The 13,490-nt window shown below is 45.7% G+C and overlaps 1 non-coding gene across 1 annotated transcript; it reads right to left on the reverse strand.

Moving 5' to 3' along the window:
- Nucleotides 1–12,617: 12,617 nt before the first annotated feature.
- LOC116459546 (small nucleolar RNA U13) lies at nt 12,618–12,721 on the reverse strand. The gene has a single exon (XR_004245595.1). It is a non-coding gene; the product is annotated as a small nucleolar RNA U13 (small nucleolar RNA).
- Nucleotides 12,722–13,490: the final 769 nt, after the last annotated feature.

Below are 13,490 nucleotides of genomic sequence, written 5' to 3' on the forward strand. Positions count from 1 at the left end.
AGCGACGCCCAGGAAGTCCCGCCCTGACTCGGCCTGTGGGCGAGTCCTCGGGTCCTTCTGCGTCGCTGGCTCGTGACCTGACCGGAGTTTTTTTCCTAAACTAGGGTCTTGGGTAGGAGGAAGAAAAGATAAGGAGTTCCTCTATCTGAAATTAGTCGGGCTGTTTTGGGGAGTACTGGTTAGGTATATTGGAGAATGCGCCTTTATTGGAATTTTTCTCATAATTACACGGGGTTATGGGTTTAGGGGTACATGATTGTTGGCCGGGCGTTGTGGCTCACTCCTGCAATCCTGAGACTTTGGGAGACCAAGGCGGGTGTATCGCTTGACCTCGAGTTCGAGACCAGCCTGGACAACATAGAGGAACGCCGTCTCTACCAAAAGAAAAAAAAAAAAGGGATACATGATTTCTGACTATTCATGTCAACCTTGATTACCTGAATAAAGTAGGGTTTGTAGGTTTCTCCACTCTAAAGTTACTTTTTTTAACCCCCTTTCCATACTGTAGTCTTAGGAAGGAAGCCACTATACAAAGCCCACACCTAGGGAGTGGGAAGCTATGCTCAACTTCCTTATTAGGGTGGAGCACCTACATAATTTATTTGGAACTTTTCTGAGATAGCCTATATATTTTTCAAAAGCCTTCCCAGGTCCCATTTAGAGGAATATTAGGACAGAAATCCCCCCAGGCTCATTTGTTTTCGTTTGGATTTACCTCAAGCCCGTTTTTTTCCCCCAAAATCCCAAAGGCAAAAACTTTTGAAAATTCTTTATCTTTAGGATAGACTGACTCCTAATAGTAGAATAAGAGGTCAAATGGTACACCCACTTTTTTCTTTTTACTGTGCTATGATTACCCACCATTTTTATTAGCTTTTTATCTTGAAGAAATTTGAGATATAGTAACTTGTAAGAATACTGCATTGGGCCGGGCGCGGTGGCTCATGCCTGTAATCCCAACACTGGGAGGCCGAGGCGGGCGGATCACGAGGTCAGGAGATCGAAACCATCGTGGCTAACCTGAGGAAACCCCGTCTCTACTAAAAATACAAAAAAATTAGCCGAGCATGGTAGCGGGCACCTGTAGTCCCAGCTGCTTGGGAGGCTGAGGCAGGAGAATGGCGTGAACCTGGGAGGCGGAGCTTGCAGCGAGCTGAGATCGCGCCACTGCACTCCAGCCTGGGCGAGAGCGAGACTCCGCCTCAAAAAAAAAAAAAAAAAAAAAAAAAGAATACTGCATTGACCTCCCTTCACCTAGATTCAACAATTGTTAACATTTTGCTACATGTACATTAACACTTTATTTTCATACACACACACACACACACACACACACTTCCTATTTTAGTGTGTCATAAGAACGAGGGTGTAGCAAATTCAGGAAATTTAGTTTACTAGGCTGAACATTAATTTCCTTTGTCCCGGGCCAGGCGCGGTGGCTCAGGCCTGTAATCCCACCACTTTGGGAGGCTGAGGCGGGCGGATCACCTGAGGTCGGGAGTTCGAGACCAGCCTGACCAACATGGAGAAACGCCAGTCTCTACTAAAAATACAAAATTAACAGGCGTGGTGGTGCGTGCCTGTAATCCCAGCCACTGGGGAGGCTGAGGCAGGAGAATTGCTTCAACCCAGGAGGCGGAGGTTGTGGTGAGCCGAGATCGTGCCACTGCACTCCAGCCTGGGCAATAAGAGTGAGACTCCTTCTCAAAAGAAAAAAAAAATTCCTTTGTCCCATCAATCTATCAATATACTTTATAACCCTTTTTTTTTTTTGAGACGGAGTCTCATTCTGTCACCCAGGCTGGAGTGCAGTGGCATGGTGTCGGCTCACTAGAACCCCGGGATCAAGTGATTCTCCTCCCTCAGCCTCCCAAGCAGCTGGGATTACAGGTGCCTGCCACCATGCCTGGTTAATTTTTGTATTTTTAGTAGAGATGAGGTTTCATTGTGTTGGCCAGGCTGGTCTAACTGCTGACCTTGTGATCCACCTGCCTCGGCCTCCCAGAGTGCTGGGATTACAGGTGTGAGCCACTGCACCCGGCCTTTTTTTTTTTTTGAGATGGAGTCTCACTCTGTTGCCCAGGCTAGAGCGCGGTGGCAGAATCGGCTCACCACAACCTCCACCTCCTGGGTTCAATTGATTCTCCTGCGTCAGCCTCCCAAGTAGCTGAGATTACAGGCACCTGCCACCACGCCCAGCTAATTTTTGCATTTTTAGTAGAGACGGGGTTTCAACACATTGGCCAGGGTGGTCTTGAACTCCCGACCTCAGGTGATCCGCCTGCCTCCACCTCCCAAAGTGCTGGGATTACAGGCATGAGCCACCGTGCCCTGCCACAACCTTTTTTAAATAACCTTACTTTTTAACGTTTTATAACCTTATAACCTTACTTTATAACCTTTATAACCTGGATTGGATCCAGGGTCACTTACTGCATTAGTGATCATGTCTTTTTAGTCTCCTTTAATATGGAAGAGTTTCCTCAGACTTATTTTTCTTGATAGTGACATTTTGAAGAACATAGGCCAGTTATAGAAAATCACTCGATTTTTTTTTTTTTTTTTTTTTTGAGACAGAAGACTGTCACTCAGGCTGGAGAGCAGTGGTGCAAACTCGGCTCACTGCAACCTCCGCCTCCTGGGTTCGAGAGATTTTCCTGCCTCAGCCTCTCAAGTAGCTGGGATTACAGGCGCCCGCCACCACGCCCCGCTAATTTTTTATTTTTAGTAGAAACAGGGTTTTGCCATGTTGGCCAGGCTGTTCTTGGAACTCCTGAGCTCAGATGATCTGCCTGCCTTGGCATCCCAAAGTGCTGGGATTACATGTGTGAGCCACTGCGCCCGGCCTCAATTGGGTTTTGACAGTTTCCTCATAATTAGATTCAGGTTACGCATTATAGCAGGAGTACTACATGTGTGATATTGTGTTCTCTTTGCAACACATCAGAAAGTACATGATGTCTGTTTGTCCCTTTTTTTCAATTTTATTTTTAAAATTGAGACAGAGTCCTGCAGTGTTTGCCAGGCTAGTCTTGAACTCCTGGGCTCAGAGGGTCCTCCCACCTCAGCTCTTTGTCCTTTTAGTAGGAATGGTACATATATATATATATATATTTTTTTTTTTTTTTTTTTTTTTTTGAGATGGAGTTTCGCTGTTGTTGCCCAGGCTGGAGTGCAGTGGCATAGTCTCAGCTCACTGCAACCTCCACCTCCTGGGTTCAAGTGATTCTTCTGCCTCAGCCTCCTGTGTAGCTGGGACTACAGGCGCGTGACACCACGCTCAGCTGATTTTTGTATTTTTAGTAGAGATGGGGTTTCACCATATTGGCCAGGCTGATCTCGAACTCCTGACCTCGTGATCCGCCCACCTTGGCCTTCCAAAGTGTTGGGATTACAGGCGTGAGCCACGGCGCCTGGCCGGTACACATATTTTGAAGGCTGTTAATACATGCTGCCATTTTTTCCCCATTTGTACTAGTGTACAATGTTCCTTGTACTGTATGACAGATTGGTATACATATTTGAGAATACTGATAATGCTGGATAAAGGAAAGATTTACCCACAGGACAATAAATGTTGCCATTTATTAATATATCTATTAATACATGCTGCCATTTTTTCCATTTGTACTAGAGCACAGTGTTCCTTGTAGTGTAGGACAGATTGGTGTACATATTGGTATACATATTTGAGAGTACTGATAATGCTGGATAAAAGAAGGATTTAGCCACAGAACAATAACACAGGGCAAGAGAAACTGCTGCAATTGACCTTAACTTGATCACTATTGAGCTAAACTAGATTGGATTATTTGTCTAATTTTGTTCATCTTTTGCATTAATAGCCTCATTCTTCATTGTCCTAAAAAACAGATTCCAGGAGTATGCCACCCTCTAGCATCCCTAGGTCAGGCTGAGGTGGAATTAACGCATTTTGATTACAATCCCTCCTCTATTTTTACAGTGTTCTGCAAATGACAGGATTTGGGGAGTAGAAGCAGCAGTCTAATGCCACATGTCGAATTGTTTCTGAAATTAATACCCGGAATGGATGTAGCACTGTCTAGATCAACCGTGCTTTTGTTTTTTGGAAAACAGTGTGATAATCTTTATGATTCTTCTACTTTTTTTATTTTTTTTGGAGATGGGAGTCTTGCTCTGTCGCCAGGCTGGAGTGCAGTGGCGCGATCTTGGCTCACTGCAACCTCTGCCTCCCGGGTTCAAGCAATTCTCTTGCCTCAGCCTCCCGAGTAGCTGGGACTACAGGCACGTGCCACCATGCCTGGCTAATTTTTGTATTTTTAGTAGAGACAACGTTTCACCATGTTGGCCAGGTTGGTTTCGAACTCCTGGCCTCAGGTGATCCACCCGCCTCAGCCTCCCAGAGTGCTAGGATTACAGGCATGAGCCACTGCACCTGACCACGATTTACTTATTTTGAGACATTAGAAAATACAAAAAAGTACAAAGAATAATTTATTCCCATACCATCCACCACTACCCAAAATTAACAATTAACATTTGTCACATTTACTTCAAGACTTCAAATGAAAAACAAATTGTAGGTATAGTTACTATCCCCTTTTGCAGCACCCACTCCTACCCCATGTTAGTTTCTCTTTAAAACTCAATTTTCTTCGGTTTTGCTGATTCACCAGGAACAGGCCAGGTCCTGTCTGGAAAGAATGTGGTAAGCTTTACAGAGATAACCTCTGGAGGGAAAAAGTTGTTATGAGTACATGCAAAGATGAGCCACTTGGTAGTTTTCCAAATGTAATTTTCTCCTACATTCTTAGGCCTTGTGGAGACACTTTAAAACATATTTTCAGACAAGTTTCAAAAAACTCCCTCCTAGATAAGCCTATTTGTGGCTTCACCAAAGTCACTGGCCTAGATTCCTGTCAGGTTAGTCAGAAAGAGACAGTTCATGTGCTCTCACCTACTCCCAGGCAGGTTTACTAGATACTGAATCAGCAGGATAAATAAGCTAACTCTGGAGTTTGCTCAAGAGGACAAAGCACAAAAGACTAGAAGTAAATGTAAATCATATGTCTTTAAATGTTGAGCAAATAATTTGAAAAGGTAAAAACAAAGTGTAGCCAAAAATAGTAACTCTAACTTCGGTGTCTGCACTTTTTGCCTCTTTCCAACCAAATTTCTATGCTACAGTGATTTAAAACTTAGATGGCAGATGGCATCAAGTCACTCCCCAATTTACAACTCTGTCATGGCTTCCGCTTGCTCCTGAAGCCTTCCGCTGGCTCTAGTACATGAGACCACTGGATCTGGCCCTGTATACTTGCCTGCCCTCATTACCCCTCCTCCCTTTGCACACTACCTCAAAGCTTTCCTGGGTTGCCTTTCAGTTTTTTTGAAAACATCAAGTTTTCTGCTTGGGAAGTTCTTTTCCTCCACTTACCACTTAACTTGTTTTTCATCCTTTAGGTCTCAAAATCTCTTTGGGGAGAGCTTATCCTGGCCACCCTCTCACCTTCTTCTCTATTCCAGTCCCTTGTCTGTTTCAGGACATGCCAACATCTTTTTTTTGTTTGTTTTGTTTTGTTTTTTTTGAGACGGAGTCTCACTCTGTTGCCCAGGCTGGAGTGCAGTGGAGTGATCTCGGCTCACCACAACCTCCACCTCCCAGGTTCAAGTGATTCACCTGCCTCAGTTTCCCAAGTAGCTGGGACCACAGGTACGAGCCACCACGCTCAGCTAATTTTTTGTATTTTTAGTAGAGACGAGATTTCACTATGTTGGCCAGGCTGGTCTGGAACTTCTGACCTCATGATCCACCCGCCTCAGGCTCCCAAAGTGTTGGGATTACAGGCGTGAGCCATCGCACCCGGCCCATGCCATCAACTTAAATTATTTTTACTTTTTTCTGTTTCAGTGTTTTTCTTTTCTGGTTTTCCAACTAAGATGTTAGCTTCACAAGAGGGACCACGTCTGATGTACTTATCATTGCTTTTGCTAGCACCCAGCACACTGCCTAGTTAATGGCAGGGATTCAATAAACAATTGATTGGCCAGGCGTGGTGGCTGGCACCTGTAATCCTAGCACTTTGGGAGGCTGAGGCAGGTGGATCACTTGAGCCCAGGAGTTTGAGACCAGCCTGGGCAACATAGTGGAACACCTGCCTCTACAAAAAAAAATTAAATAAATTAGCCAGGCATTCTGGTGCATGCCTGTAGTCCTTGCTACTTGGGAGGATGAGGCCAGAGGATTGCTTGAGCCTGGGAAGTCGAGGCTGGAGTATGTCATGATCACATCACTGTACTCTAGCCTGGGTAACAGAGTGGAAGTGGAGACTCTGTCTCAAAAGGAAAAAAAAAAAAAAAAGCAAACTACTGATGAATGGAAATGAATAAAATGAGTAGAGTCTAGTTTAGAGTCGATAACCACATTAGGCTGTAGGCTAGAGATCTGTAGCGCCTATTAAAATCTGTCCAAATCTCCCCCCAAAACTGACCAGGTGCAGTGGCTCATGCCTATAATCCCAGCACTTCAGGAGGCCAAGGCAGGTGGATCACTTGAGGCCACGAGTTCAAGACCAGCCTGGACAACACAGCAAGACGCTATCTCTACAAAAAAAAAAAAACTAAAACATTAAATAAAAAAGGGCCGGGTGTGGTAGCTCACGCCTGTAATCCCAGCACTTTGGGAGATTGAGGCAGGCGGATCACAAGGTCAAGAGTTTGAGACCAGCCTGGCCAACATGGTGAAACCCCATCTCTACTAAAACAAAAACAAAAACAAATTAAATAAAAAAACTCCAAGTACCATAAACTGCTGTGATTAAAGTCAAATAATTTCTATAAAAGGGCTATATTATTTTATGCAATTTGCTGAAAAGACAATCTCTTTCCTCATTGAAATGCCTTAGCACTTCTGTTGAAAATTAGTTAACAATTCTCGGTTTTCTATTCTGTTCCATTAACCTGTATGTCTAGTCTCAAAATATATATTCAAAAAATAAAATTAAAAAGGGAAGGCCAGGAGCTTTAGGAGGCCAAGATGGGAGAATTGCTTGAGGCTAGGAGTTTGTGAGCAGCCTGGGGAACATACCCATTTCCACAAAAACAATCTTTTTTTTTTTTTTTTTTTTTTTTTTTTAGACACGTCTCACTCTGTCACCCAGGCTGGAGTGCAGTGGCGCAATCTCGGCTCACTGTAACCTCCGCCTCCCGGGTTCAAGTGATTCTTCTGCCTCAGCCTCCTCAGTAGCTGGGACTGAAGGTGCGTGCCACTATGCCCGGCTAATTTTTTGTATTTTAGTAGAGACGGGGTTTCACTGTGTTGGCCAGGATGGTCTCCATCTCCTGACCTCGTGATCCGTCCCCCTTGGCCTCCCAAAGTGCTGGGATTACAGGCGTGAACCACCGCGCCCGGCCTACAAAAACATTTATTTATTTATTTATTTTTTTGAGACGGAGTCTCGCTGTGTCCCCCAGGTTGGAGTGCAGTGGCGCGATCTCAGCTCACTGCAAGCTCCGCCTCCTGGGTTCACGCCATTCTCCTGCCTCAGCCTCCCAAGTAGCTGGGACCACAGGTGCCCGCCAACACGCCCGGCTAATTTTTTGTATTTTTAGTAGAAACAGGGTTTCACCGTGTTAGCCAAGATGGTCTCCATCTCCTGATCTTGTGATCCGCCCGTCTCGGCCTCCCAAAGTGCTGGGATTACAGGCGTGAGCCACCGCGCCCGGCCCAAGAACATTTTTGAAAAAGTAGCTATGTGTGGCCTGGCGCGGTGGCTCACGCCTGTAATCCCACCACTTTGGGAGGCTGAGGTGGGTGGATCACTTGGGGTCAGGAGTTCGAGAGCAGCCTGGCCAACACGGTGAAACCCCATCTCTACTAAAAATACAAAATTTAGCCGGGCATAGTGGTGCACGCCTGTAGTCCCAGCTACTTTGGAGGCTGAGGCAGGAGAATCACTTGAGCCCAGGAGGCAGAGGTTGCAGTGAGCCAAGATCTGCCACTGCACTCCAGCCTGGGCAACAGAGGGAGACTCCGTCTCAAAAAAAAAGAAAAAAAAAAAGCTATGTGTGGGGGCACAAGCCTGTAGTCCTTGATACTTGGGAGGCTGAGGTGGGACAATTGTGAGCCCAGGAGGTCAATGATGCAGTGAGGTATGATTGTACCACTGCACTCCAGGCTGGGTAACAGAAGCAACACCTTGTCTCTAAAAAAATAAATAAATAAGACGAGGCATGGTGGCTCACGCCTGTAATCCCAGCAATTTGGGAGGCTGAGGCGGGCGGATCTCTTGAGGTCAGAAGTAGGAGACTAGCCTGGCCAACATGGTGGAACCCTGTCTCTATTAAAAATTTTAAAAAAGCCAGGCGCGGTGGCTCGCGTCTGTAATCCCAGCACTTTGGGAGGCCAAGGCGGGTGGATCACCTGAGGTCAGGAGTTCAAGACCAGCCTAACCAACGTGGAGAAACTCTGCCTCCACTAAAAATACAAAATTAGCCGGGCGTGGTGGCGCATGCCTGTAATCCCAGCTACTCGGGAGGCTGAGGCAGGAGAATCGCTTGAACCCGAAAGGCAGAGGTTGCCGTGAGCTGAGATCGCACCCCTGCACTCCAGCCTGGGCGACAGAATGAGACTCTGCCTCAAAAAAAAAAAAAAAAAAAAGTCTTCATTTATGGTTACCCATTTCACTGCAACCTTCGCCTCCCAGGCTCAAGCGATTCTCCTGCCTCGGCCTCCCAAGTAGCTGGGATTACAGCCACGTGCCACCATACCTGGCTAATTTTTTCTATTTTTAGTACAGATGGGGAGTCTCACCATGTTGGCCAGGCAGGTCTGAAACTCCTGACCTCAAGTGATCCGCCCACCTTGGCTTCTCAAAGTGCTGGGATTACAGGAGTGATCCACCACACCCGGCCTGTACTATTAGTTTTCCAAGGTCACTAAGCCTTTCCTTTGCAAAACTTTATGTCTCTATTAATGGCACCATCCTTTCCTCAGTCACTCGGGCTTGAAAAGCATCCTGTGGCACCAGCCCCACAATAGCAGTTCAACTCTTTTTATCACTTCCTTTAGAATAGCCTTGTTGAGATATAGATCTCATAACATACAATTCACCTATAGTGTACAGTTCAGTAGTTTTCAGTATTTCAGAGTCGTGCCACCATCACCCCAAAAAGAAACTGTACCCACTGGCAGTCACTCCCCTCAGGATTTTATCACTTCTGATCTGGCTCAGTCTTCTAACTCCTTATTGTCAATGCCCTCTTTGTTCCAATTCAGTACACACACTACGGGCAATTTGATCTCCCTAAAACACATTGTATCCTCTTTCCTAGATACCTTCCGATACTCTTCCAAAGCACTCTTGGATTCAAGTAAACAAACATCCATTAATACAAGTTAAGTATGTTCCAGGCGCTTTGCTAGGTACTGTTAACAAAAGCGGGTTACTACTGTTAAGACTTCCTTCGTGCCGTGGCGCCTCTGCTCAGCCAGTTCTCTTCGCCTAGGAGGACCTCTCTACACCACCCCGTTATATTCCCTCCTCGGAATTCCTTCCCAACCTTCAAGGACCATCTGCCCCAACTAGTGGCGAACATCGAGGCTGTCATGACTGTGTAGATACTTATTTGACCTGCTCCCTTGGCAAACACTTGAAACGCAATACATGTTTGTGGAACTGAACATAGCCTGTGCATGCAGCAAGGCTTCTTTCCCTGGAATCGCCAGCCCTTCCTCCAACACAGCGACCAGCCGGTCAGAATCCCAAATCCCCGACTCCGGAAATGATTTGGGAGACGGAACTTCCGAACGTCGCAATCATAGATTTGGGCGGGCTAGGAGGGTTTGGGTCTTCAGGTCACATCTACACGGAGAGACCTCCGGCTTCCGTTGGTAGGTGCTTCCGCTCCGGATACCCTTCCGGATCTCAGATCGCCCTGGTCCCGCCCCGACGCCGGCCGTGACGAAGGCACGCCGGGATGACCTCACCCGCCAACATGGCGGCGGCGGTAGATTAGGGCCGCGGGTCGGAGCACTCACCGCCGCTGGGGGACCCCGTCGGAAGCAACCGCCGCCGCCGCCTCTTTCATCTCTTCTGGGGCAGGGGCCAGGGCCAGGTGAGGGGAGTGGGGTACCGGGAAGGCTGAGCTGGGTGAGGAGGTGGTTTTCACCTGGGTAGGAAAGTGCCCAGAGACCGTATCGAGCCACCGACTCCCCAGTGGTTCCGACGACGCGTGAGTTTGAGTGTGTGTGTCTACACCGGCGCTCCTTCGCCCGAAGGTGCTTGGAGCTTAGGGGTCCGCTTCACCGTGACCGGACCTGGCCGCGCGGCCCCGCCGCTGAGCAGGCTTCTCCCGGCGTGGGGTGCCGGAGGCGGAGGAGCTCGGTTCTGGCTCCACGCCGCTGTCCTTCCCTACAGACAGCTTCACGTGGAAAACCCGGGTCCATTTTTAGGGCTAAACTGGGGAACGGCGACTTCTTTTTGGTTGAGGGAAAGGTTTTCCTGTGATTCACTTAGAACACTTGAAGATTAGCTTTGCCAGTCTTAGTCGTTTCTTCTCAGAGATTGTTAGTCTTGTTTCTTAACCTTAATTCACTGCTGTTCTGACACCTATTTTTTCAGAAAAAAACTGCCTTCTTGCCCTTGGAGGCAGTACAGTTCACACGGAGTCATTTTTCCCCTTTGATTTATCCTCCCAACATTCTGTAAAGATCCTGTTTCTTGCCTTCATAACCGACTTTTTGAGTGGAGGCGCTAACCTAGCGTTGAAAATCGGACGGATCTGGCCAGTTGTTCACATGCTGTTGACTGATAGCTTTGGTTAGCTCATAGCCACTCCCTGCACAAGTGTTTGTTTATTCAAAATAGCTATCTCACTGTCTCTGTTTAGAAGTTTGAACTAAGCTGACAGCCCTCCCTCCTTTTATTTTTTTGTTTTTGTTACATAAAACAAAACAAAAACTTCTTTGGCGAAATTGTAAGATTTCTCCTGGAGATTTAATATAAAGCAGAATGTTGCTCTCTGTCCTGACTTGTGTGACCTTGGATGAGTTGCCACACCCTTCAGATACCTTCTTTTTTTTTTTTTTTTGAGACAGTTTCCCTCTTGTTGCCTAGGCTGGAGTGCAATGGCGTGATCTCGGTTTACCGCAACCTCCGCATCCTGGGTTCAAGCGATTCTCCTGCCTCAGCCTCCCGAGTAGCTGGGATTACAGGCATGCGCCACCACGCGGGGCTAATTTTATATTTTTAGTAGAGACAGGGTTTCACCATGTTGGTCAGGATGGTCTCGAACTCCCAATCTGTGGTCATCTCCCCCCCGCCCCCGCCTCGGCCTCCCAAAGTGTTGGGATTACAGGCGTGAGCCACCAAGCATGGTGATACATTTTTTTTAACCACCCCCCCGCCGCCTCATGAAGTATTCTTTTCATTTTTAACTCCCTCTCTTCCCCAAATGAAGTATTCTTCATTTGGTAATAGGCAGTTAAGGGTATTGAAATTCTTTTTACTCTGAGTGGTCAGGTACTATTCTGTGTTTTTTTTCCAATGGCTCATTTTTTATGTGGAAGAGTATATTCAGTAGTTGGATACACTTTTTATTTTAAGCTGTCTCCTACAGCAAGGACCAGTAGTTGAATTCAGTTGAAAGATGTCTAAGGCTATATCCAATCAGTCTTGTAAAAAAACAGACTTGTGTTTACTAGCACATAATCTAATCAACATGTATTAAATATCACACACATTAAGCTTTTAGGACAAGTGGTTTGCAACAGTAATAATCATTAACAGCATTTTATTTGGCTGTATGTGATGGCTCACTGTAATCCCAGCACTTTGGGAGGCTCAGGCAGGAGCATTGCTTGAGCCCAGGAGTTCGAGACCAGCCTGGGCAACATAAGGAGACCTTGTCTTCACAAAAAATTAAAAAAAAAAAAAAAAAAAAATAGCCAGGCATAGGTCCCAGCTACTTGGAAAACTGAGGCCAGAGGGAGGACTGCTTGAGCCCGGGAGATCAAGGCTGCTGTGAGCTGTGATTGCTCCACTGTACTTCAGTGTGGATGACAGAGACCCTGACTCAAAAAATATATGTATGTTTATTTATTAATTTTTTATATATATATAATTTTTTTTTTTCGAGACAGAGTCTCGCTCTGTCGCCCAGGCTGGAGTGCAATGACACGATCTCGGCTCACTGCAAGCTCTACCTCCCGAGTTCATGCCATTCTCCTGCCTCAGCCTCCTGAGTAGCTGGGACTGCAGGCACCCGCCACCACGCCCGGCTAGTTTTTTGCATTTTTAGGAGAGACGGGGTTTCACCGTGTTAGCCAGAATGGTCTCGATCTCCTGACCTCGTGATCCGCCCACCTCGGCCTCCCAAAGTGCTGGGATTACAGGCGTGAGCCACTGCGCCCGGCCTAAATAGATATGTATTTTATTGTGAAATACTTTAGGCATACAAAACACAAGTTTTAAACATTCACTTAGTAGTTCCAGTCTGCATTTATCATTTTTCAGACAGGATTTTGATTTGTATCTTATTCCAAATAAATGTTCACCAAGAGTTCTTGTTTAATATATATACAGAGTGGGGGTGGGTGGTATTTTCAGATTGGTTTATTTTTTTTTCTTGTTCTTCCTCAGACGGTAATGTGCCATGAGGCAACATGATTGAGGGAGGCACATGTCATGCATTAGCATGAAACCCAATCATCTTGGTTCTTTATGAACCACAAAAGGATTGGAGTAGCTGATTTTTTTTTTTTTTTTTCAGTGGGATTCGATTTTATTAACTTTGGCATACGGATGGTTAGCACGTGGCCATATGTTTCTCACAAAATGTAACTTATAATCTGAGCATTATAACTAAACAACACACATTGTTGCAATAATTTCTTCCCAGCAACAGTCCATATACCATTTCTTTCTCAGAGGGTCTGCTTTCATTTCTGTTTCCACCCAAGGTTCACTTGTCTCTAGCAACACCTCTTTTTTTAAAAAACACCTGGAAATATGGGATGTTATCCTGAGGCTGAAATATTCCATATTTTTTCTTCCATGAAACACTGATTGGCAACAATCTGTGATTGTCTCTCTTTTCCAAGCTAGCCTTGAGCCAGGATCAAAATCTTCATGAATAATTCGCAAATAATTAAACTCTTTAGGTTTTGTTCTTATTCACAGGAGGAAAGTAATTTTGGTCTCCTTATGGATTAGATTATCCATAAAGGTTATGATTTAAGCAGTCTCTTTTCAAATATGATTCCTTTGAATGTGTGGACTGATAGGACTCTGGGCAGAACAAGATCTTGCTTTCTCTGTAAATAAAAACCTACGAAATTTCAACAAGTCAGCCCTTTTATGCCACATGGAGAGATTGATGACAAACCACATTATATTTCACCTTAATACAACAAGTCCAAAATCACGAAGGCACTTTCTTAAAATACTGATCTACTTTTTATTCAGAGCTTATGAGATGTTAGATGATGAGTCAGTTATCTCTTGAAT

The sequence above is a fragment of the Hylobates moloch genome, unplaced genomic scaffold (assembly GCF_009828535.3).
Source record: "Hylobates moloch isolate HMO894 unplaced genomic scaffold, HMol_V3 SCAFFOLD_19, whole genome shotgun sequence".
NCBI classification, from domain to species: Eukaryota; Metazoa; Chordata; class Mammalia; order Primates; family Hylobatidae; genus Hylobates; species Hylobates moloch.